Raw genomic sequence first — 22,729 nt, 5'->3', positions numbered from 1 at the left:
AGGTTTCAATCAGAACCTTCAGTTATTGACAAAGCTATTTGCCCTTGGTTTTTATGTGAACTGTAGCTAGTGATACTGTAAAGCCACTGCTCAGGGCTGGGATAATACCAGCAAAACCTGAGTTTCTGATTGATTCCCTGCCCATTGTAGGTACAAAACTTCTGCCCTCAGATCTCTAAGCTTTGATCCTTTAATCAATGTGCAAGGTGTAAGGTAACACATATTTACTCTATTAAACAACAGGGGGGGGAAGCAGGCTGGTTTGAGCACATGTGGGATTAGTTTGGTCACTTCTTCATCTGCCTATAAGTATAAAACATAAAACTGTGTGTGTACATGTGTCTTACCTGTTGATAGTTCTACAGCCCTTCTTACTTGCCACCTCCCCTGTTTGCATAGACCTAGTCCTTCAAGATGGCCATTTGGTGCCTGTTTGTTTTGTCTCAGTTTGTGCAGCCATTAACCCACGTACCCGTGATGAGTGCAGCTGCCCCATTGGCTGAAACATTCAGAGAAATGAAACTTGAAAGCGAGGGAGTTTCTTACCAGTCTGGAGATGGGATGGGGGATGGAAAAGGCGACTGCTAGATCCAAAAATCAGTCAGATTGTTCTTTATGAACTTACAGGAACACAGCAATCCCTATGTGTGGATGCAGAAGGCTCTTTCTTCAAACCTGCATGTCTGCAGTTCTACTGATTCATATCTGAAGCTGTTGCTACATTGTCTTGAATTCAGGGAAGGCTCTAGTGTAAAATCTCTGGCACAGGAAGTTGAGCTTCCTCTCCAGATTTCCTTCCTCCACTTCCTTGTATGCAGAATAGCAGGGAACATGTTTAAGCCTTGTCCGTGCTTAATGGAAACTCCTATGACTGTAAAGCCATTTGTGTTTACACCCAATACCTTCAGCTGAAGTGTTCAAGACAGAAGATGGTTCTTTTAATAGGCCGATTTCACTGTCTAGGTTGTGATGCTGTAGCTTGTGATGCGTTGGGTCCTGGACTTTGCCTGCTGAGCACCTCTGGGATGTGTGGCTGTGCTACTAGTGCTTCGGTGCAGAGTGTGTATGTTCCCTCCAAGAAAGCTCCCTTGGTATAACAAACCCAGCATGCTGTATTTGCACAGCCTGTATGACTAAGCTCTACCAAGCATAGTTCATTCCATCACCAACCTATCTCCAGAACAGAACATGCTTTACTGGGGAAATGAACAGGAGCAGCACCTGCTTTGGTACCTTTCCCCAGCATAGCTCAAATGGCAATGTACCGCTGCAATGTAACAGGGCAGAGAGGCCTGAACATGAACTGAAGCAGTCCACACACACAGAGCACAACACTGCCCTTCAATCACATTTGACAGCTTTCTTATGAGACACCCATTTCTAATGTGCAGCCTTCCACAGGGCTGGCAGAAAGTCAGAATCTGAAGTGTACAAAGGGGAGTCGCCCCAGTGCCAAATGCAATTGCTTGGCCCGGGAAGCAGCGAGTGTGTAAATCCCACACCATGTCATCACAAAGACAACCAAGAATCATTGAGTCTCAGTCAGATCCAGATGCTCAGAGTAAGAGAGATTAGCAATTAATAAATAGCAGCACAGTCAACTGCCAGAGGGTGATGCTGTATCTGGATGGGTATCTGCTGGCTAGTGCCACACAGCAAACCCCACAGTGCTTTTAGCTTCGACTGCAGCGTTAGTTTTGGTAGTGGGAATAGGTTTTAATAACAGTACCAAAGATGTCATTTGTCTTTATTTGTGTTGCATTTGTTCAGAGGATTTAAACTCTAGCACAGAACTATGGGGAGATGCAAAAATTGAAATCGACTGATCTGATCATAACAATAATTGAAACCCAAAGCAGAAACTCTCGTTCTGACTGTGAGAGGGACGGTCACTTCTTGCATTCCTGATACTGTAAGGTGTTACTGACTGGAATTGGTTTTTCTCTAAGGTGTTGTTCTTAAATCCCTTGCAAGTTAACTTACCTGAAGCTCCATCGTGGTGGTAGCCTGTAATCCCTGGGACTAAAAACCTACAGGTGGGAACATGGAGAAATGACAGAAATTGATGATTTTTTTAATATTAAATTCAAAGGAAACAAAACTGTTTTAACTGTTCAGAGCACTGCAGTGAGCTCACCTGTTAGGAACTGTCACCATGTGTTTTGTAAATGAAGTGCTGAGCAGTGGATTGATATGTGAGTCTTTCATAACACTGAATCTTTTCTAGCATGTTCTAAAGCTTTCAGGAGTCACTCAGCAAGGAATGTAACTTACTTGCAGGCTAGGAGCCACAACCTCGAAAGAGGATGCATCAACAATCCTCTAGATTGTTCTGCTGCTGTTGTATTACCAATGCAAATCCCTACTGGTACCAGTGTGGTAGAAGTCACAAAAGATACAGTGGTCTTTATCTTTTATTGGATTAGCATAATACCCATCAGTAATATAACAGCATAACTCAGCCTAAACACACGTAGGGCAATATTACAGCTCTGTTGCTGAGCTTTTGCAGGTATGAAATTTGTCAGCATGTTGCTCACAGTAAAATATAAACCCTGGTTTCCAGCTGTTAACAGTTCTCAAGTAAAAATGTCTTTAATCAAGCATCGAAACTCAGCACACAATGATAACTTACAAACAGAATTTGTTATCAGTCCTTAAACGGGTTTGTTCAGTTAATTAGAAGCTGGGCTTTGGAGAACCCTGGTTTTCTGAATTTGCCTCCTAGTTTTGTTTGCTCATGGAGACCTGGTACCATTGGGGAAAGTGAGTGGTTTACGTTTCTTTGACTATCTATTTTTGAACGTGTTCCGTGACCCTTTAGAACTCCTCAGGCCGCATCTGTTTGCATTTCAAGGTTTATAAAAATATTTCCCATCAAAATTATTTCTTCAGTAAATATTTTTGCTTGACTAAGCAAAAATACACATGTGGAGGGGCTTATTTTTTTTCCATTACGTGTAATTGGCTTTGTATAAAACTCAGTTTTGCTTGCTGTTGATATACTAAAACGTTAATTCTTCCCAAGAGAGAAACCTCCTCCTGGCTCAGACACACACAGCTCTCTCCACGTGCAAATCTGGCAGAATACAGGAGGACTGCAACTTTTCTCATCCCATATCCCTGCCAATGCCTTTGGAATCCTGTTCCCAGTGCTGAGAAATAGAATTCAGTAACAGTAGCAGCAATAGTTACAATTGATTCATCTCTTTCCATCGGAGACTCTCTTAAGTGCTTTGAAAGCATTAATGGATTAGGTTCTGCAATGCCATTGTGTGTCACAATGTCCACTCCTCACTGGCACATATAAAGCAGAGGAGCTAAATAATTAATTCAAAATCAGCCTCCACAGCTAAGCCAAGAATAGAACTGAAAAGTAATATTAGAGTCCCCCTCTGAAATTCCATCAAGACCATCTTCCTGAAGCAGCCATAACCCATTTATTTTGTGCTATATGGGGGAACCATCAACAACTGTTCTGCAGGCAGGATAAACTGTAAATGGATTTTTCCTAAACTAGATAACTGACTATGATAACAAAGCAAGTATTGACACCCCTGGAGGGAGCTGAAGAGTTATTAAGACAGTGTAGGCATGGATAAGAAGAAACCTGGAGTTAGATTTCCTTTAAAGTAAATGACAGTGTTCATAAGTGATAGTTGGCAGCAAGGAGATGCTGAGATAGAGCATTTGAAATCTGCAGTATGGAAAAGTCTCTATTGTATATAAAAACAATGCAGCCCATATCTCATTTCCAATGTTGTCAGTGGGAGTTATTTCCCAAAGAAATACCAGCCAGCACCTAAAACCAAAATACCTTTTATGGATTTCAGCCAGCTTGTGGATACTGAGGGAAAGGTGGCATGAAATGAGCTATGGTACTGCTTCTTACTGAGCATGTTTCATTTTATCCAGTGCTGAGTAATTGAAGCTGCCCAGCTCCTGGGAAGTGAGGCTGGAGTGTATGCCCTCCTCTCTGTCCACAATGGTATTTGCTCACTTTGTGGTTTTTTCGAATATAGCACTCAAGCATGCACAGTGAAATTGGTGCTGTTAAGACAGGGGTAAAACTCCTGCACATCATGTGTTCACTTAACTCCAAATCTCCTCTGAACTCTTGGAATGGCACTGCTAGGCCTCTGAAAATGAGACTCTGCTAACCAGGCAACAGTGTCTCGGTTCCCTTGGGCAGTGGCTTGAGAAATGTTTCACGTATGTTTTGGTTTGTTGCTTGGAAACATGAATCTTATAAGCACATTTTTTTCTAACAGGTGCTCACAGGAAAGGGTTTTGCAGAATTGGGATCTTTGCTGACAAGTGGCTTGAGATTTGGGATGTTTGCTTTTAAGAGAATCCCAGAGGTCACGAGAAAGTTCTTTTTGTAAACCAGAAGACTCTGCCCACCCTCCTGTCCAAAGGACGAGGATTTTCAGGGATACAAGAAGTGTAGGCCGTGGGTGGCAATTCTTTCATTCTTAGCAGCAACTGAACAGTGAGGTGGATAGGGGTCCTGAGTCCCACACAGTTTGATTTTGTTACCTTGGTTATTTGCAGCTCAGATCTGTAAAGAAATCTTCTCCTGTCTGCTCCTCCCATCATCTTCGTGAACTTCTCATACCCATTGCTCCTGCTCTGGATAGTAAGGAAATGCGGTATGTGGGTCTTTGTTGGAACTGCTGTTATCATTCAACCCGCTCAGCCTGTGGTTTAATGGACCATTAGAACCAGTTTTCTCTTCCAGGTTTTCTATGCAATGCTTTCCTGACCAGGACTGGCACAGCAGGGAGTGCACATACCCAAACCCACACAGCATGGGACCTGATGGCTGGTGATTTTCACTGGTTCTCACACAGCTTCATGCCCAGCTGTGTCCTTTAACCATTTTGTACCTTCAGTCACTAAAGCTCTCAGGGACACTGAAGCAACAGCCTACATTGTCATCCAGTCTGTCAATAACCCCTACACACCTTATATAACATTCACACAGATTTTTCTGGAGCTGCTTCTGAAATAATAGGATTAGCATGCATTTTTTGTTCTTTGAGTTCTACTGAAATAACAGAGAGGTTGGGCTGAATTCAGCTGCCAGTTTTGCTTGATATGGATGATGGAAGCCTTCCCTTTTTTCAGGCTGTCTTTCATCACTGTATTTTGCTCAGTCCCAATACACTTTCTTAAATAAATACTTGCTTTTGTTCTTCTGGGTGTCTCAACGTGGGTTGATAAGTGTACAAACAGGCTTAGGCCAACTTTAAGACACTCAAATATATTTCAAAGTTGGAAGACAACACACAGAGAAGTTCTGGTGCTTTGTAGAGCAAGTGTACACATAGATAACAAAATGGCATGTTTGTATCACACTGTAAGATTGTATCACAGGATGAAATTATGGCACTGACTGCAAGGAATACCAGATCCAGGTGCCATGCCTCAGACAACAGTAGTGATAACTTTTGGCTTTGGAAAATGCTTCAAGGTGTAGCTAAACCTAACAGTCACACTCAGGGATGAGGCAATACATTCCTCTGGCTGAAGTCAGAGATGCTCATGGCATTGATTTTTAAATGGGTCACAAGGTAACAGGAACAAGGTTTTGCCCTGGAAATAAGCTACTTCAGCCAGAATTTATCAGCAAACAGAAGTACATGTAGTGTCCTTTAGGACATGTAGACCAGCATATACTGTCCACATGTAGCTTATTCTGCCTCTGTCAAGAATGGGGTATAGAGTCATGTAATAGATTTGCTTATTAAATTCACAGTAACACTCATGCCATGGAATGAAATCTATAGGGAAGCTGTGGGCCTTCACAACTCTGTTCTACTTTGCCTACAGACAGCAATGGATTTCTTGTTTTTTCAAAGGATTTTGAAGCGAATTTCAAAGTCTCAAGAACTGGGAATTAACTGCTCTTGAGTCCATTTCACAGATAAACCATTCCAATCCATACCATAGATAGGAAGGTCAGTATCATCTCCCAGGGCTGCGTTAGTCAGGAGGCTCAGGTATATGGATTTTCCTGCCTTTTTGTCCTAAATTACATGAAGACTCTCAAAACTAGTTCCCTCTACCTTAAGATCTCATCAGTTATATTCTTTTCAGCCTAAAACAGTTTTGCTAATTTTATGCTCTGTTCTCCGAATTCATTTAAAATAACTCTTTTGTTCCATAGTAATAGGCAAACTGAAAGAAACTGTGAGAGTGCAGAACGTAACTAAGGAGACTGAGTTACTCCTCCTTTTGCTCTGCCTGGCCTCACTGAGTATTTCTATTCAGTGTGCTTTTACTTACTTATTTTGTTTAATGAACGATCTCGATACTCCGCTACCTGGGTCCTTCCTCAGAAAGTAGCAGCTATGATTTTCACTCAGTTGTTAAAAAACCAGCAAATAGCAGCAGGTTGGAACAATTCTGGTTCAGTTTTTTAAAAAATAATCTTAAAAAAGAGTTCATGTGGCATCCTGCAGATGTAAGACAAAGTTTTACAGATCTAATGACCATGACATGTAGGTGAAAGGATCAGTATGTAGGAAACATTCCAGGACTTCCACTCCCTGGAAGAATTCCTTCTCTCTTACTCAATGCAAGACTTTTGGAGATGAACGAAGAAAAATGGCTTTCTTGATTGTCAAGATTCCTAACTCTGTTTTTCACAGGTGTTTTAAGACCTCTCAGTATCCTTCATTTTTACCTGTGGATGGCAGTAACACACGTGAGAGTGCAAGAAGATCCTGGAGGCCAAAAGCTAGACTTTTAATGTGTGTGCAAACAATGGCCCTGTTTAAGCAGATGCCCTGTTAATGAGGAGCTGCTAAAAGTGGCATAATTGTTCCCCATTTGGAAAAGTTTCACAGTAATATTGAGACAGATGCTTTCACTTTAATAACCAACTTCTTTGTGTTCCACAAAAGGCTTGAAACAAGGATTTTCACAGCCTCACCACAGTGGTGCTGGAACATGCAGGTTTTGAATGGCAGAGCAGCCTCCAAGCCAGGTGTAGCATACCACAGTATGACAGATTCATTGTGTCATCACTTTGAAACAGCTGAAGAAATACACAAACTAGTGAAACTACCTAAAGATTCCTCTGCTTCAGTATGCTCTCTATATAGGGGTTAATATCAGCTGACTGAGAAAAAGGCGCAAGAAATTTGGCAACTGAAGACTATGGAGCAAGCTGCTTACAGGAGAGATCTTTAGCTCTAAACAAAGCTTCAGAATAAAAACTTCTACTTTTGCTTCAGCTGATTTAGTCCTAGCATATGTGGAAGGCTCAGGTTTGAGATGTTTCCCTATCTTGTGAAATCCTGAGTTACATTTCCCATCTATTTCAGGTATTTTCATTTGCTTTGGCCATATGAGCTACTTCAAAGTGGAATAATAAAGACACATTAAGATTTGAGTTTGTTCACCATGATCTGCAGAAATTACCAGATAATTTCAGGGGGACATTTAGTTACAGACAATATTTCTGTAATACATAGAAACAGATAAACTCACACATCAAATAAATCCACTTTATACGGTGGTTTGTGTACTCCACTGAATATTACAATCTAAGCCAGGTTCTGTGTTTATCTGTCTGTACATACAAAAAATACAAGACTAAAAATGACAAAGCAATTTGAATAAGAAAGGTAATGCAAAGGTAAAAGCAGCTTCCACCACAGGACTAGATGAAGACATGGTAATGTGTGATTCTTCTGACAGACTTTTAAATGCAGCAAAACTGATTTGTCCAGCGACATTTACAAAGCCAAAAAAAGCCCACTGAAACCACCTTCCACTCCATAAACAGCCCTTTCCAACCTCCCCAATCCCTCTTCATACTAGTAGTATAGCAATATATCAATAATTGTTTTGCACTAGAGAATAAGATACAATAGATTCACTGTATAAGAAACAAGAACTACTACAAGAACAGTTGTGTTCTGCGTGTGGTGAAAGCATTAGTTATGTGTTTATGTGGATATACTCAGCGTGTATAAACACATTGCTCTGGTCCAGTTCCCTTACCCAGGTTCCATGGATCTGAAGGTGCAGCAGAGCACAAACCCGTGGACAGAAATTTCTTTTAGCTCCCATAAAACAGAGAATGCATAAAAAGAAGAATGTAAGAAAAACCAGAGATTCCCAGGAGAGGATAAGATCTGGATATGTATTTTATTAAAAACACACCCCCATCCAAAACATTCAGGTACTAGAACTGTCCCACTACTAAGAGGATATAAGAGAACTGTAAGGAAGAAGAGCAGCAAGCATTTGTATGATAAGGCACATTGAATGGAAAAGAAGCGTACATTAGTTTATTATGATACAGTTACTCACACAATATCCCCATCTGCATACACGTGGTTCCAGAGACTAATGAGGTAATTCCTGTCCACAACGCACATGCCAGCATACTCCTCTCATGGGTGGAAAGTATTTCCCCATGGTCACTGAACAGAATATAAGCAATTGGGAACTATAATTCAAGAATCCTTTATTCTAATTTCAGTAGAGTTCTTATTTTGTTATTTGTAACTCTCAGGGCGAAGAATTAAAGCTCTAGCACAACATACAGGTTATTTAAAAACAAACATTTGATTATTATAAAACAAAGGCTTAACCACACCAGAATCTAATGGTTTTTCATAGCAGACAGCCTGAATAATAGCCAACCCACTTTCTACAGTTTAATTGGCTAACCCCTTCTTTCTCTTACTAATTACAGGCAACATGTCTACCTTCCAGCATGACAGCAAGTAACCATCGAAGTTCTGGAGAAGCAAGCAACTACCAGGTGGAGAGTTTGCAAAACAGCTTTGGTCTCTAGCATTTTTCTTTTATAAACCACTTAATTACAACGCTGATTCTGATAGGTTTTTAATTCAAAATGTACTGTAATGCTGTGTGGGTTTTTTTGCTGTCACCACTTAAAAAGTATAAATAAATGGGGGGGAACTCCTAAGATTTGGACCTGTTGATAGGAGCAAACAGCGATGCCATACTGTGTGTATACTCACTTTCCATTTTCAAGTGATACTGGTTAGTATGTGAGTGCAGGTGTGGAATGGCTGCGCTGGTGGCATCGGTGCTGCCTGGCTTATGACAGGCCCAGTCTGCAGAACTGAAATTGCTTTCTTTTTTCTTACTTTTCCCTCGCCTGGCTCTTTCCTTCAACCCCTTCCAGAGCAGCGCGGATGCTCATCCTGTGACACCGGCACAAAGGGAAGGCTCTGGAAACTTTGGCCTTATGGGCGACATCAGGAAAACAAAAGAAGCTGTGAGCCTACTGAGCCAGTTGCTGAGGGGAAGATGGCAATACAAAGGTATTTACAGCTCGTGGGCCTCCTTGTGAGCAGCGAGTTCAGGTCTCCGGCACCCAGCAGCCCAGAGCTGCACATCCCACACTCTCCTGCGAGGGGGAATCTGCTCCTCTCCGCGATTCCCTGCTTCACGCCCGTCGTTGGCGCGGTTCACGCGTTCCCTTTGTTCGGCGCAGGCCGCTGGGCGCGGCGGGGCCGAGCCGAGCACCCCCCGGGCCCGCGGCCTTTGTCGGCGCTGCGGGAGGCGCGGGGCGGGAGGCGGCCAACGCCCTGCCCGAGGGCCGCGGGGCGCGGCTCTCCAGGCGCTGCCGCCGGCTCCGCGGCCCCCTCCCGCCGCCGCCCAGCCCGCGCGGCCTCCCGGGGCGCGGCAGCGGCTCCTCTCCGCCCGCCCGGCCGGGCCGCGGGCGCGGGGCGGTGCCGAGGGGCCGGCGCTGGGGCGGGAGCCGAGCCGAGCCGGGGTTTCCCGGCCGGGCCGCACGGGCGGGGCGGAGGGGGGGAGGAGGAGGAGGAGGTTAACCGCGCCCAGGCTCTCGCTTCCCGATGGCTGCGGGGAGCTGAGCAGGCACCCTCAGCGAGGAGGAGTCGAGACCCAGCGACACCCCCCTCCCCCGCGGCTCGCTCCTTCCGACTCGCTTCCCCGGCCGGCGCTGCTGCCTCCCCGGGACCAGCCGGGCAGAGCGCGGGCGGCTCCCCTCCTCCTCCGCCCCCTCCTCCTCCTCCTCCGCCCCCCGTCCCCTCCCCAGGCCGGCAGGACGCGGGCAGGAGCCGCAGGCGACGGAACGACCGGCCCGGTTAATGAAAAACGGCCGGAAAGGCAGGTAACCGTCTGAGGGGAGAGAAGGGCGGCGGGTGGGGCCGGGGGACCCGCACAAGAGCCTCGTCGCCCTCGGCCGCGCCGTCCCGCCGCCGCCCGCCTGGCCGAGCCGCCGGCCCCACCCTGAGGCCATCTTCCCGCCGGCGGCCTCGGCTCCCCCTCAGCCCCGGCTCCTTCCCCTGCGCGGCTGCGCCCGGCCCCGCTCCCCTCCCCCGCGCTTCCTCCTCGCTGCCGCACTTCTCCTTTCCCTTCGTCCTCCCCTTCCGCCGCTCCCTCGGTTCTCGCGTCGCCTGGGCACCGGGTCACCCCCCTCTCCCCCGGGCGGCCGTGCCCTCCTCCTCGCCCACCCGTTCTTCGCGGCTCCCGCAGGAGAGAAGGGCGGCTAATGGTTTGTCCACCTCTTAGCATGGCGGGGTTGGAAATAGCCCCCCTCCCCCGCGCTTCCCCACCTCCTCGCTGCCCGAGCTTCCCCTAAAAAAGAAGTGTGTTTGTAGCAGGAGGAGGAGGAGGAGAAAAAGGTGGGGGTGGGACTGATTCTCTCTTGAAGGCTTTAAGGCGAAAAGGGAGGAGACCTTGGATCTTGCGGGGTTCCATTTTTAATTGTAATTACGCTGTAGTGGTCTCTGTCAGACGGTTTGAGGTGTTTTCTTGTGCGCGTTGAGATACAAAAGGCGAGTTTCCCAAGCGAACCAGCCGGCAGAGGGAATATTCGGAGAGAGATTCAAGAAAAAGCTGTGGTGTGTCTGCTGTAATGGTGGAAAACTGATTAAGAGGAGACGGGGGTGAGACAAACAGGGTAAGACTGCTTCCAGCAGCCCCCGATCCAGCGAAAGGCTCGCAGATTGGGTTCATGCTGTGTGTGCTGGCGGAGGGAGGGGTAGGGAAGGTTTTGTTCTCTATAAAATCAGAACCGAGGATGGATTTAGACTGCATATTTGTTGTTCCCCCATGTATTATGGTGCTGCATATTTTTGTGTGCCCGTAGCAGCAAAAACGAAGATCATGGAGGGTGCTCGCTGCAACAGAAAGATGGAGCTTTCTCCTCGGAAAGCCTTGTTAAAAATCTTATTTCAGTTCCCATCTTATTGTTGAAAGGATTTCAGCCTCTTTCTTTTTAATCCATACAAGGAATATTTAAGGTGTAGGGTTTTGAGTTCTACAGCTTTATAGGGAATGAAGAGGTGTAAAGTCTCGTATGTGAACGTGAAAGAAACACGTTTTTGTTAAACAAAAAAAGAAATGTTGTCCAGCAGAAAATCAGAATGATGTAGAGGTGGTTGTAAGATGTCAATTTATCATTCCTGGAGATGAGCTGAAATTTTAACGACTGTGATATTTCATTATTCTCCCACAAAGTCGGGCTTGGGGCTCACGGTTGGGAATAAGGCATCCTTTCTAGGATGCCGACTGCCACGTTATTATGTATTGTCTCCACAGCAGAAAATGGGAGGAAAGGGCTGTAAATGCAAGGCTTAAGTGATTATTGAAACAGCTTTTGAGAACAGTTGGCTCAACTTGGACAGGTGATTTAAGCCCGAAAAATTAAACATTTTGCTGCTGTAAAATACATGCACCTAATCTCGAGAGATTTAGCCCGAATTTTAAGCTGATTTGCTAAATACAAGGATGTGAATCGAGACAAAATGCTGTCGATGTGTCTGTGAAGTACATGTGAGGAAACGAAGATACCATGTTAATACCTAAATTCGTTCTAAATGTAATACATCAGAGTTCATTTTTTCCCCTATGTGCTTTAGGAGGGGGGAAAGAGAAGGGGTGATAATAGTGTAGTTGTTTTGGTGGCTACAGATTAGCCAGGGTGTGTGTTTGATTTTCTTTTTGCTGTGAATGAATGGATCTTTCTGTGCCTGGGCCCAATAGCTGCAACAAGATGGCGTTTGCAGCAAGGCAGCTCTCATTTTTCAACTCCTCCTCACCACAGCTTTGCCAAACTCGATCTTATTTCGTAATTGTATTTTAGATTTACTTTCTCATTCTCTTCGCTGTCTTCTTTTTTGGGGTAGAGGTAGGAGGAGCATTCGGAAGGTTGTTTGCCACAAATCTGTGGGGTTTTTTGTTCATTTTTGTGAGCTTCTCCAGATAGGAACTAGGTGGGAGGAGTAAATAGTTTTATTGAAATGTTCACAGAGGCTCTCTCTGGATAAAGGGGTGACATGATTTTCCTTTTTACCTTGCAGTTCCTGCTTAATACCATCAAAATGTTCCCGGCTTTTATTAAGCATGTTGCTGAAAAACAGTATTTTAAACCTAGAGCACAGGTACACAAAGACTTTTCTGGGGCTGGGTCCTGTGGCTGGCTTGTTGCTAGCCAGGTAATTGTGAGACCCCGTGTAGAGAGTTATCTTTCTGTAATACAAAGGAGTCTGCCATCTGCTTCAGAATGCTAACAATTTGTGGAGGCTTTTAAAACTGCTCTTGACTTGGCATTACTGTCGTACCCTAGGTAACTGTTCTTTTATGGAGAAGAGTAAGAATGATTAAATACATTAAGGGTATATTACAACAGGTCTGTGTCTGTGAGGTGTTGCATTTTAAAATCTCATTAACATTTTTAAAGCCTTTTATGTCTGTTTTTCAGTATTTTTTTTTTAATGGACTTTCAGCTTGTGACTTTGATATTTTACTGTAGAACCAAGCTTCAAAACTTCAGTAGCCTAAATAAAATAGCTTGGTCAATATTTGATGTACTGAGCTCAAGCTTAAAATAATACACTTCTCAGCAAGAAAAAATAAGAAATGCATGTTATGTCTCCTGTGTTCAAATGACCCCCAAACCTTGAGCAGTATCAGCCCTTTTAGTACTGTTTATCTATGACTTAATGTATAATCGGTTGTTTGTTAGTTTGTTGTAATATGCCAGCTGTAGTCCATACAGAAGGAAGCCAGGAAGCAGAAGAGCTAATTTGCAGTTGAAGCTTGTGCTGTTGATTTTTTTGTTGTTGTTGCTTTTAAAGAAAAAGAAGAGCTGAAACTAGCTGAATGCATTTTACTCCTCTAATATGTCAAGAAGGACTTTTTTAATCAAGATTACTTGTCCAATAAACTATTAGTTCCATTTGATGCTACTTTTAATGTGCTGATCAACTTGAAACTAGTTGTGCTGGTTTTTTGATACTCCTCTTTTGGCCTTTCAGTGCAGGATCAGAAAGGAGGAGGGTGCAGTGGGATTCTGTATTGTGTAAGATACATGGCTTTATGCTTGCTTAGTCCTCACACCTGCTAAGTCAGTACGTAGCAAGCATCCTTCCTTCTGTGAAATCTTTGGCAACATGTAAAGTTAGAATTTCACAGTAAATCTTAACAGAACAATTTTTAAATCACCCCCATACCTCATGGAAAGCTGGAAATATTGCATTTAGGCTGAGTGAGAGTTCTTCTCATGTAGGTAACCAATAAAGATTGGTAATGGTGAGGAAACGTGTTGAATTGTGTGGCATTATTCTTAGTATCATCAAAGAGTAAACACTCTTACAGCTATTAAAACATTTAAAACTCAAGCAATAAACCTAGAATATGAAAATCCCTTCAGTTAATTCATTTAGCTTTCAGGATCCTTCAATTATAGTAGGAATATCTGTCTTTTGTGTTTGTAGGATGCCTTTTCCTGGAATGAGGCAAGATGGTGCTGGCCACAACGTGTAATAACTTCCTGGGGCTTCGGAGGCCTCGATTTGGTCATGTGGAAAACAGCTACAACTGTTTCTTCTTAAGTAGTTACTTAGGAGATCTCAAACCCTGTGAAACAAGATGCCAGTTCATAGGAAACTGGCATTGCTTTTGCAGGTTCCTGTGCTGCCTGTAGCTGTGGTTAGGCATGCTAAGGAACCGTTCCATTTGGCTGCTTTGGTCGTTATAACAATAAAACATCGCAGTCGCTTGCTTTCTGCGACACCAGCAATAGATTTATCTTCTGCATGGCGGGCTCAGCTTGTGTTTCAGTCTCTGAATTGGATTAAATTCTTACTGTCCATGGATTTTGGCTCTCAGCGTTAGTGGATTGGTAATTGATATTCTCAATTTTAATATCCAGTTTTAGCCATATGGCATACCATATTGTTCCAAGAACCGCATTTAGTGCGAGATAGTCGCTAGCAAGTTGAAATGAGAAATCCTGCATTCAGGTGGTTGAGTTGTGCTCAGGTGAGTTGTCCTTGGAGCTGATGCTCATGCCAGTGTTACAAGTTGGTTTTGTTTTTTTAGCTGTATTTTTCTCTTTATCTTGGGAGGGGGGAAAAAAAAAATCTATAACCTTGGAAGCAACTAGCTTGTGTTAATAAAATGTCTCTTAAGCATGTGATTGAAGATAAAGTGGGATTTTTTTCTTCTAGAGTGTCTCTTGATTGCTCTGAAGTACAGACTCAAAATGAAAAGAATACATATTCCATTCAAAATGTTTTTCTCCCCACTGATTGTGTTGCAACTGGTGTTAGCCAAGGTCGTGATAGAAAACAAAAATCCCCCCAAGCCCCTGTGCTTCTATTTAACATAGTACCTCAATTTATTATTTCTTCACAGGGTGCCTGGTGTGCTGGGGATTTTGTGTGCATGAATTTGTTTTTCACCAAACAGAAACGTATGCAGAATCCATAGATACTTGAGCCAACTGGTAGTTCAGTAGAACACAAGAGGTTTTTAAAAGCTTTGAGCTGGCTATGAACAGTACCTTTACTTTAGATGCCAAAATAATCAATGTAAATTACTATGAAAGGCTTCCTGGTATAGAAATATAGACACTCCAAAATAGGTTTTAAAGCAGAATACTGCATTTTTATTAAAGCATCAGAAGACTTCTAAGTAGAATGAGAGGAAATGGTTAGCCTTTGGATAAAAGTGTTTTTGGGAGTGTAAATATCAGATGTTATTGGCCTGTTGTTTTAATAGCTGGCCCTCTGAAATATGTTCTTTTCCATTAATACCTTGTAAGGCTATATTAATCTGTATTAAATGCTTCAGAGTGATATAGAATGTGTTATTAGACTATTGACCTATAACAAAAGATTCCTGCTTGTTTAGAAGACTGAGGTTGGAACCTTGAGTGTACCAGGTATAGAGAGTAGTGCCTGGTATATTGTCAGACATCCAGGAGTCTTCCTCCTTGAAACCAGTTAGAGAGGAATGACATGACAATATCCATGCCTGCCATCTGGAAACAGCCAAGTTGTTCCTGGGGATGCTCTAATTAGATGCCTATGTGGAAATATGTGTGTATCAGCAAAAAAATGTCTGTGGCCATGATGGAAGTGTAATGAGTCTTGGAAATCAGAACTTCAAATTGTGTCCTGGATTTTCAGCACTGGCCTCAACACTCAGTCTCTCAAATCTTGTAAGCAGCAGAAAATAAGATCCCATGGAAAATGTTTCACATTGGCCTGATAATTGGTGTTTTAGTTGATTGGGAGCAGGGGAGGTGATGACAGGACACAGGAATAAGAGCTTGAGAAAGCAGTTTCAAAGCAAGTACCTCAGTTACTTAAATGTTGCTGGGTTTAAATCTCGTTAAAATCTAATACAAAGTAACTATAGCAGGTTTAAAATGGGGAATGCTTTAGGAGATGTTAGAGAGGTTTGGAAGACCTGCTTTTGGGTTAATGACGAGGTTACCTCTGTCATCTATTCCATGGTGCTTATCTGTGCCTATATTCTCAAGACAAATGTGAGGTTATTCAAATAGTCACAGCCCTCTTTCATGGGGGAACAAACTCATCACAGTATCTTGAACTCAGTGTAGGCTCAAAAGGTGCCTGTAAATGTGGGTCAGCAAATGCTGGAAACCCGCTCAGGAGTCTGAGCCCTGTGGGCAAGCAGAATCTGTAGGTTAATACCAGGGTTTCGGAGGTGTCTTACTGACCTGAATACTCAGCTAGGCCCGTTTGAAAGTTATTTTTCATAGATGTATTTGGCTTAAGAATTGTTGAAATTGACACTTGCCACAGACTTAGAAACAGCCACAGTTATTTCTTTTTATTTGATGGAACTGAAGGGTTAAAACTTGATCTTCCTGTGCTGTGTCTGCTTTGGAATCCTAATCATGGATAAGTGAAAGTAGGGCTGAAGACCTGAAGATGGTGATCTGAAGGAGCTTAAAGGAGACAAGATTCAAAGCAGCTCTGTAATTGAGGGTGGTAGAGATAGATGAAGCCTTAAAATTATTTTCATGGCTAGTGTTTGCAACCTGATAAGGGAAAAATTAGTAGCAGATAGGACAGTGAAGGGAGAGGGATTAGAAATGTAGTTGCCATTTTAATGTGAAATGCAGTTGGTTTCTGTAAGTAGTTTGCATGAAATTGTTTATTAAAAATATGTGGGTTTTTTCTAATACGAATTTCAGCCTGTGAAAGCTCTGCAGTTTCTAAAGGTTCTAGTTGTAGAAATACCTTCCATCTGTTATTAGCATTAATTGAGTTGTAGATAGCTAGATTTTTTTCTTGTGTGTCCCTAACCTGGCCTGAGGAAGGTCTGTGTAAAGTCTCCTGCTGGTTATGTTTATCATGGTTTCCTCAGATGGGAATATTTTTGATGTTGTCTTGAAAACTACAGTAGTGCCTGCCAGCACTCCCAAAGAGAAAATATTATTATCTATAATTAGATTTTTTGGTAGTTTTATGTAACGTGGCCCTATATTTAAAACTATGCAAAGATTCTTGTTGCTATTTTCAGCTCTTTCTCGTTTTCCCCCAGCAAAAAGGAGGGGAAAAAAATCAAGTAAACCAAAATAATTCTCTTTGGAAACTCCTGCATGCTGTCTATCAGAGTAGTTGTGAAGATTTTCCAAGTTCAGTGATGATTTTGCTCATCTTGCTACAAAATCCAACTGCTTTGAGCATAGGGGACTGAACAAGACATTTTGCAAGGCTTTCTGTATGACTTTCAGAGGCAAACACCCACTGAGTTGACATCACTGACAGGAAAGCAATGCCTTACTTGTGTGGTATGGGGTTTTTTCTTCTATTGCAGTAGGCTTAATTACAGCAGCTGATGCCAGGTATTTTCTTATAAGAAAGAAAAAGAGTTTCTGCTTAGCTTTTGCAGGAAAGCTGTGAATTCCATACATCTTCATTTTCTGATTCTTTTCCTGGGTTAGATTTAGGGAACCATCTTAGAAGTCTGTTCAGTAAGATGTGCTTTGTGTTCATCCTGAGGTTTTAGGATTTACTGAAATCTGTTAATAAACAGAGGTTATCTAAAATGATTTGCAAAACATGAAGTTACTTGACAAGCTCGAGTGGGTTTTGGTTGATTTCTGTGAAATGTTGAAGCAAATACCCAGCACTGCTCTGGCAGTTGAATTTCTAATTGTGCACTTCAGAAACTGCAGTTCAGCTGAAATATATGTGCTGGGTATTGGTGGTGTGTGCTATGCCTTAAGGATATTCTCACTGGGACACGTCTGATAACACAGAGTGTGTTTTAGTAGGCTTTTGCTGAGGGTTACTGAACTCAGAAATGTTACTGGGGATGTGTGGTATGCTTGTATCTGTCCAGATGTTGTGCTGTGTGAGCTACTGCCCGAAGTGCTGCTGCCTTTGAATTGGTGGGGAATGTGGCTTTCTTCTGGAACTGGAGAAATTGAACTGTGTGGGTGTACTCTTTAAAAAATAGAACAGTTTGTATCCAGTCGAACCGTTTGGACTTTTGTAGGGAATTGAGGGATTTACAAGACAATTGATGGAGAGGTGGTGGGTCCAAGGTCAAATGCTTACAGAAAGTGGTATGAACGTGTCTGTTAGTTGGTGCAGAGATACTAAAAGTTAATGCTTAGTTATCTTCAGTAGTGAGATCTGTAAGGCTGGGCAGAAACCTTCACTCCATAAGCAGCATTGACCAGAAGCCCTCAAACTAACGTCCTAGTTTGATATGTGCTCAACAGAGTATGTCTGGTTTTGCCATCTATGTAAAGCCTGATTCCATTTATTTAACTTGTTGAGCTGATAACAGTTAACAGAGAGTGGTTCAAGGGATGTGGTGAACACAGCAATGCTTGAATCTCAGAATTTAAAAACTAAATGTAGATTTCAGTATAGAAAATGACACGAGTTGTAACTGCACAACACAGAACTTGGTGTATGTTTTGTTTCCAGTAAATGAGGAAGTAGTGCTGAAGAAAGCAGGCCTGCACATGCTTCAGCATGCTGAGAGCAATCAATTCCTGGTCCTCTTGGATTTTTTTTTCCTGCTTAGTTCCCAAAATTGCTTTCTTCAGGTAGCCTAGCAAATGTTTCTGGAGAGTGGTGTGGGAACTTTGTCTAGAAAGCAAAGTAGATGTGGTAGTCTGCCGAAGCCTTTGGTACTCAGAAGAAGCTGAGACTGTACTAATTACAGAGCTGCCTTTGTTGGAATATATGTTTCATGCTGCTGTTGCACGTTCTTTGTGAAGCGGTGAAATACTGAAGATACGCTGCTGTTTAACAAAGGTGGTGTCTGGGCAAAGATCAAGAACAGTTTGCTTAATGCTTATGGCAATTGAATTGCGCTTCAGGTTACCGAGTCCTGGATTTCACTCTAAGCCGTCAGATGCTATCTGGCTAGTGCCTGAAAGCTTACGGTACAAGTTAGTGTATGGTACTTTGGTTAAAAGACTGTGTGATAAAGAAAATGAAGTAATATTGAGCAGGAACAATTGAATAGATTTGACACCTTGACAAAGTAGTGTGTCCTTCCAGGGGCTTGAGGAGTCAGGAGAGCCTTTCTTCATATATGAAAGCTCAAACAGAAACTTCGGTCAGTCAAGTTAAATTGGTTATTTCAGCTTAATGTCTTCCTTTTTTATTGTGCCTGTAGACAATGAGTGAAGCTTCAGTATTTCAGGAAATACTTTGTCCTACAAAAAGATTGATTGCTGATATATGGGAGTGGTGGGACTTGTGAGAACATTGGGAGCTTTAGTATCTAGGCACAGAAGTTCACAGGCACAAATAATTAGGTATTCAGCTCACATTGAAGGATGAATCTCCTACTAAATCAGGCTTTGGGAAATCCACCTTTTGTTTGCTACTCTAGGTGTGGGATATGAAGCATTTGAACAGATTTTCTTGAGGTAAGATGGGATGTTAAGCTGTGTCACCTATCTAGTGGTGTTTACCTGGATACATACCATGGAGAACTTGAAATTTAATTCATTTGGCTTTGACTTCTCAGTCTGATTTATCCTGTAGTAATTTTGGGTTTGTTCCATAGCCTTGCTGCTGTGAATTAAACTCAGAAGGGCTTGCTCTGGGGAAGCCAGTTATTGCTACCCTCTGTCACAAAAGATGGCATAGACATCTGCCTTGCCAGTTCACAACTTAACGTGTTAAGGAAACCAAGATGGGCAACTGGTTTATTACCATGCACTGTGCTGCAGAGCCATGATAGTTTGCTTGTAGTTAATGAGCAGCTCAGCTCTTGCAGAAATGGAGGAACTTGTAAAAACAAGCTGGAAGCTGGAGTTGGAAGCAACAAATGTGTTTTTCATAAGTCAGAATCCTTAGCATTCTGTGTAAAGTGGAAGTGGCCTGTCTTCAAAGATCTCCTCTTCTATTTGTAAAGGCCCAAGCTGATATATTGTCTACCTTGCTAGTGTGTTTTCTGTTTCAAAAGCAAGCTAATAAGTCCCCCTTCCTTCAAGAACCCCTGTAGTTTTGCACAACAGTAGTGTCCAGGGGCTCGAAGCAAAGAAGCAGCACTGCTTGTATAAAGATGTGCAGATCAGGGAAATCAGTGCAGAACCTTTAGTTACAGATTCCAGCTAACCTTACTGCTGACTGGCTTTGTTAAACAGACTGGTTTGTTTTTCCTCCCTAAAGCAGATAGTTTTCTGATGTGTCCAGGTTTGTCTGTCATACTTAATTCCTTGCCTGGCTCCTAGCCTTAGTACACTTTCTTTCTTAGCATATTTTCCTCTTTGTTTTGACCCGCTGACCAGATGCATACCATCTACAGGAATACAGCTTCAACTGAGAAGTGTCATGCCAGAAGTTTTAAGAGGATTCATGTAGGCCTATGGAAAGAGGAATGGCCAGGGTGAAAGCAAGAATTTCCTGTTGAACCTTTGTGCTTTCTGCCGTGATCCTGTCCCTGGGTTGTACTTCAAGTTTACCTTTCCTATCAGCATTAAGCCTTGTTGCATTGTCTGTTCCCAAACACCACTTTGCAGTCTAATGGCTTCAAGGTCTCTTGTGTTACTCTACAGTCAGTCAACCTTGCTTTTCTTGTTCCTGTCATTCTGTACCTTATTTTGTATCCAAGTACATATCAAAATACAGCGATTGCTGCCAGAAAGCAGTGAGCTACTAGGGAGTACAAATCATTGCTATCAAAACTTAGGGAACTGTTTGAACATTGATTAAAGATGAGTTTTGTTGATTGCAGGGTAGAGAACAAAGTATTGTTCAGTCTATTTGGGCAAAAAGATTAGTGAAGTTGTGCCATATTTCAATCTCCACTGAGTATGCTTTTATCTGCTATATACATACAATACATTGTGTTGGTTTTTAAGGTCCACTGAAATACTTCATCTTCAGACTGGTGCTGGAAAGCAGTTACTTCACAGTGTAGCTTAACTTCTTTCTGACTGTGCTCTGTTCATCTCTTACTGAAGGTCAATGTGCTGCTTCAACACCGAGAGTCTTGTTTCAATGAAATCAAGGTGATATTCCTATTAATTAGCTGAAGCTTGGGAAAGGTCTTTTACACAGTTGTAGAGAATGTTTTCCTTTAGATGATCTCTGAGGCTGTTTGTACAGTCTGCAGCAGAGGCACAGAGGGAGCAGACGGTTTATTCAAATGTCTTAACTACTATATTTTTGTTGATGCAGGATGTGATAGTAGTTATGGTCAGAAGGTAGTTATCAAGTCTTGTCCAGCTTGTTTCTCAGAGATGGACCTCTGTTGCTTCTATTCAACTTTTTTTCTTCTTTTTTTTTTTCTTCTTACCAAAAGCTTAACACAGTAAAGCTTGATTCCTTTGTCAGTTGTTCCAAGTCAGAGCAGAAAGAAGAGTCCATGTTACTGAAGTACCCTCGTAGGTGCTTCAGTTAGGAATTGCTCATTCCTAACTATGAAAACCATTTTGGTTGGAGCTCTTGATCCATATGGTGAAGCAAAACTCAGATTTGATAGAATATGCATTATCCTGCTGCTTCTGGAAACACGATGTGTCTTTCATGAGTGTTTTGAGGGCCTTAGTGCAGTGAGGCATGTAAACATGGAAGTATCTCAAACGTCCCTAGATGTATCAGTGTGTGAGGGATGCTATTCAGAAGCAAAATTATAGATAAGTATAACCCCACACAGTAGATCTGTAAATGTCTCCCTTATCAACACACCCTTACTCTTCAGCTATGATTGGCCAGTTCTTCGAATTTCAAATGGCTTTACTCTGTAAGGCTGTCAGAAGCAGTGTTGCTAAAGGCAGCATTCTGAAAGTTGGTGCTATTTTTTAAAGGGTGTAAATAGGAAGCAGCTGATTCTCCTTTGACTCAGTTGAGTCTTTACTAGCTGCCCTATGTAGAATGAAGTGGATGATTCAGCTTCTGTTGTTAAAATAGTTGAGCTGAAATTTATGGAAATACAAAATAGAATAACAGGAATTTCTGTGCTGTGCCTATACATGTACACAGTCTCACTGATGTTTTTGTAGTATTTTTTGTGTCTAATTTTGGTGGGTTTGTTTCTAAGAGATCACATAGCCCATTTCCTCCTAATGTAATAAATATTGTACTGAAGATCTTGATGTACCTATTGATGTCACTGCAACAATACATGATTTTTAGCAAGGTTGAGAAGATGGTGCCAGTACAGATGTGTTGTCAAGTAGAACCGAGGGAAATATCACTCCAGCTTTTGGAAAATAGTTGTTCTTTTTCTTATGCCTTAACCCCCAGACAGTGGCAGATGCACCTGATGTGATCTTACTGTAATCTTCAGGATTTTGGTAACAGGAGGTGGTGTCATCAGCTATGTCCGCACCAGGTTTTGCCTCTCACTGTTGATTTGCTTCTGGATTCAGTGTATGATCCAGTCACATGCTGTGCTCTCCTCAGCACCTACTGCAAATTACAGAACATCATACATCAGTCTTCTTGAGGACTTCTTGAGCATACTTAAATCACACAAAACAATGAATGGAAGACCTGCTGGAGAACTGGTGTACCAAAAAGTGACTTACAAAAACCCAGTCACTGGAAACTTCACGAGAATTGGCAAGACTTTTGTTTATAATAGGATTGCAGCTTAATGTAGGCATGTTCTTAAATTGTAGATTACAAACTTGTGATACCTGAATAAAAGTGTTTGTAACATTGACTTCTACTAAGCAGCAGCAAATACACATGTTTAGGTGTGTCAAGTGTTTTGGTGTGCTAGTTGGTGATCCTGTCACTGATTTGCTGCACTGGGATGATGTGTGAACGGGTAAGCTTGCATTCTGAACTGCCCTGAACCTGCCACCTATAGGTTCTGCTGATCCAGATGAGAGATCACACGTTTCTCTGAAGAAAAAAACATCCTGGTACTGTGACATTTCTTCTCCAGGAGACCTGGATTAATAATGGATTTCTTGTTTTGTTTCTGGGTGGGGGGTTTTTTGCATGGTTTTGCTCACTGA

General features: G+C 42.5%; 1 protein-coding gene across 6 annotated transcripts in view; it reads left to right on the top strand.

Annotated features, from left to right (window-relative positions):
• The first annotated feature begins 9,786 nt into the window (after positions 1–9,786).
• The window catches only part of GNB1 (G protein subunit beta 1), a 35,911-nt gene continuing 22,968 nt past the window's right edge, over positions 9,787–22,729 (top strand). For 4 of the 6 annotated variants that reach the window (XM_062012894.1, XM_062012888.1, XM_062012890.1 and 1 more), the window contains exon 1: positions 9,787–10,129. The gene's annotated coding sequence lies outside the window, so the exon portion shown is untranslated. Of the gene's footprint in view, positions 10,130–10,414; positions 10,514–10,731; positions 10,922–22,729 lie in introns of those variants that run through there. The other 2 variants (XM_062012892.1, XM_062012893.1) reach the window with 2 other exon arrangements.

The sequence above is a fragment of the Colius striatus genome, chromosome 21 (assembly GCF_028858725.1).
Source record: "Colius striatus isolate bColStr4 chromosome 21, bColStr4.1.hap1, whole genome shotgun sequence".
NCBI lineage: Eukaryota > Metazoa > Chordata > Aves > Coliiformes > Coliidae > Colius > Colius striatus.
Note: the sequence above shows the minus strand (reverse complement) of the source record. Positions and strands in the feature narration are given on the sequence as shown.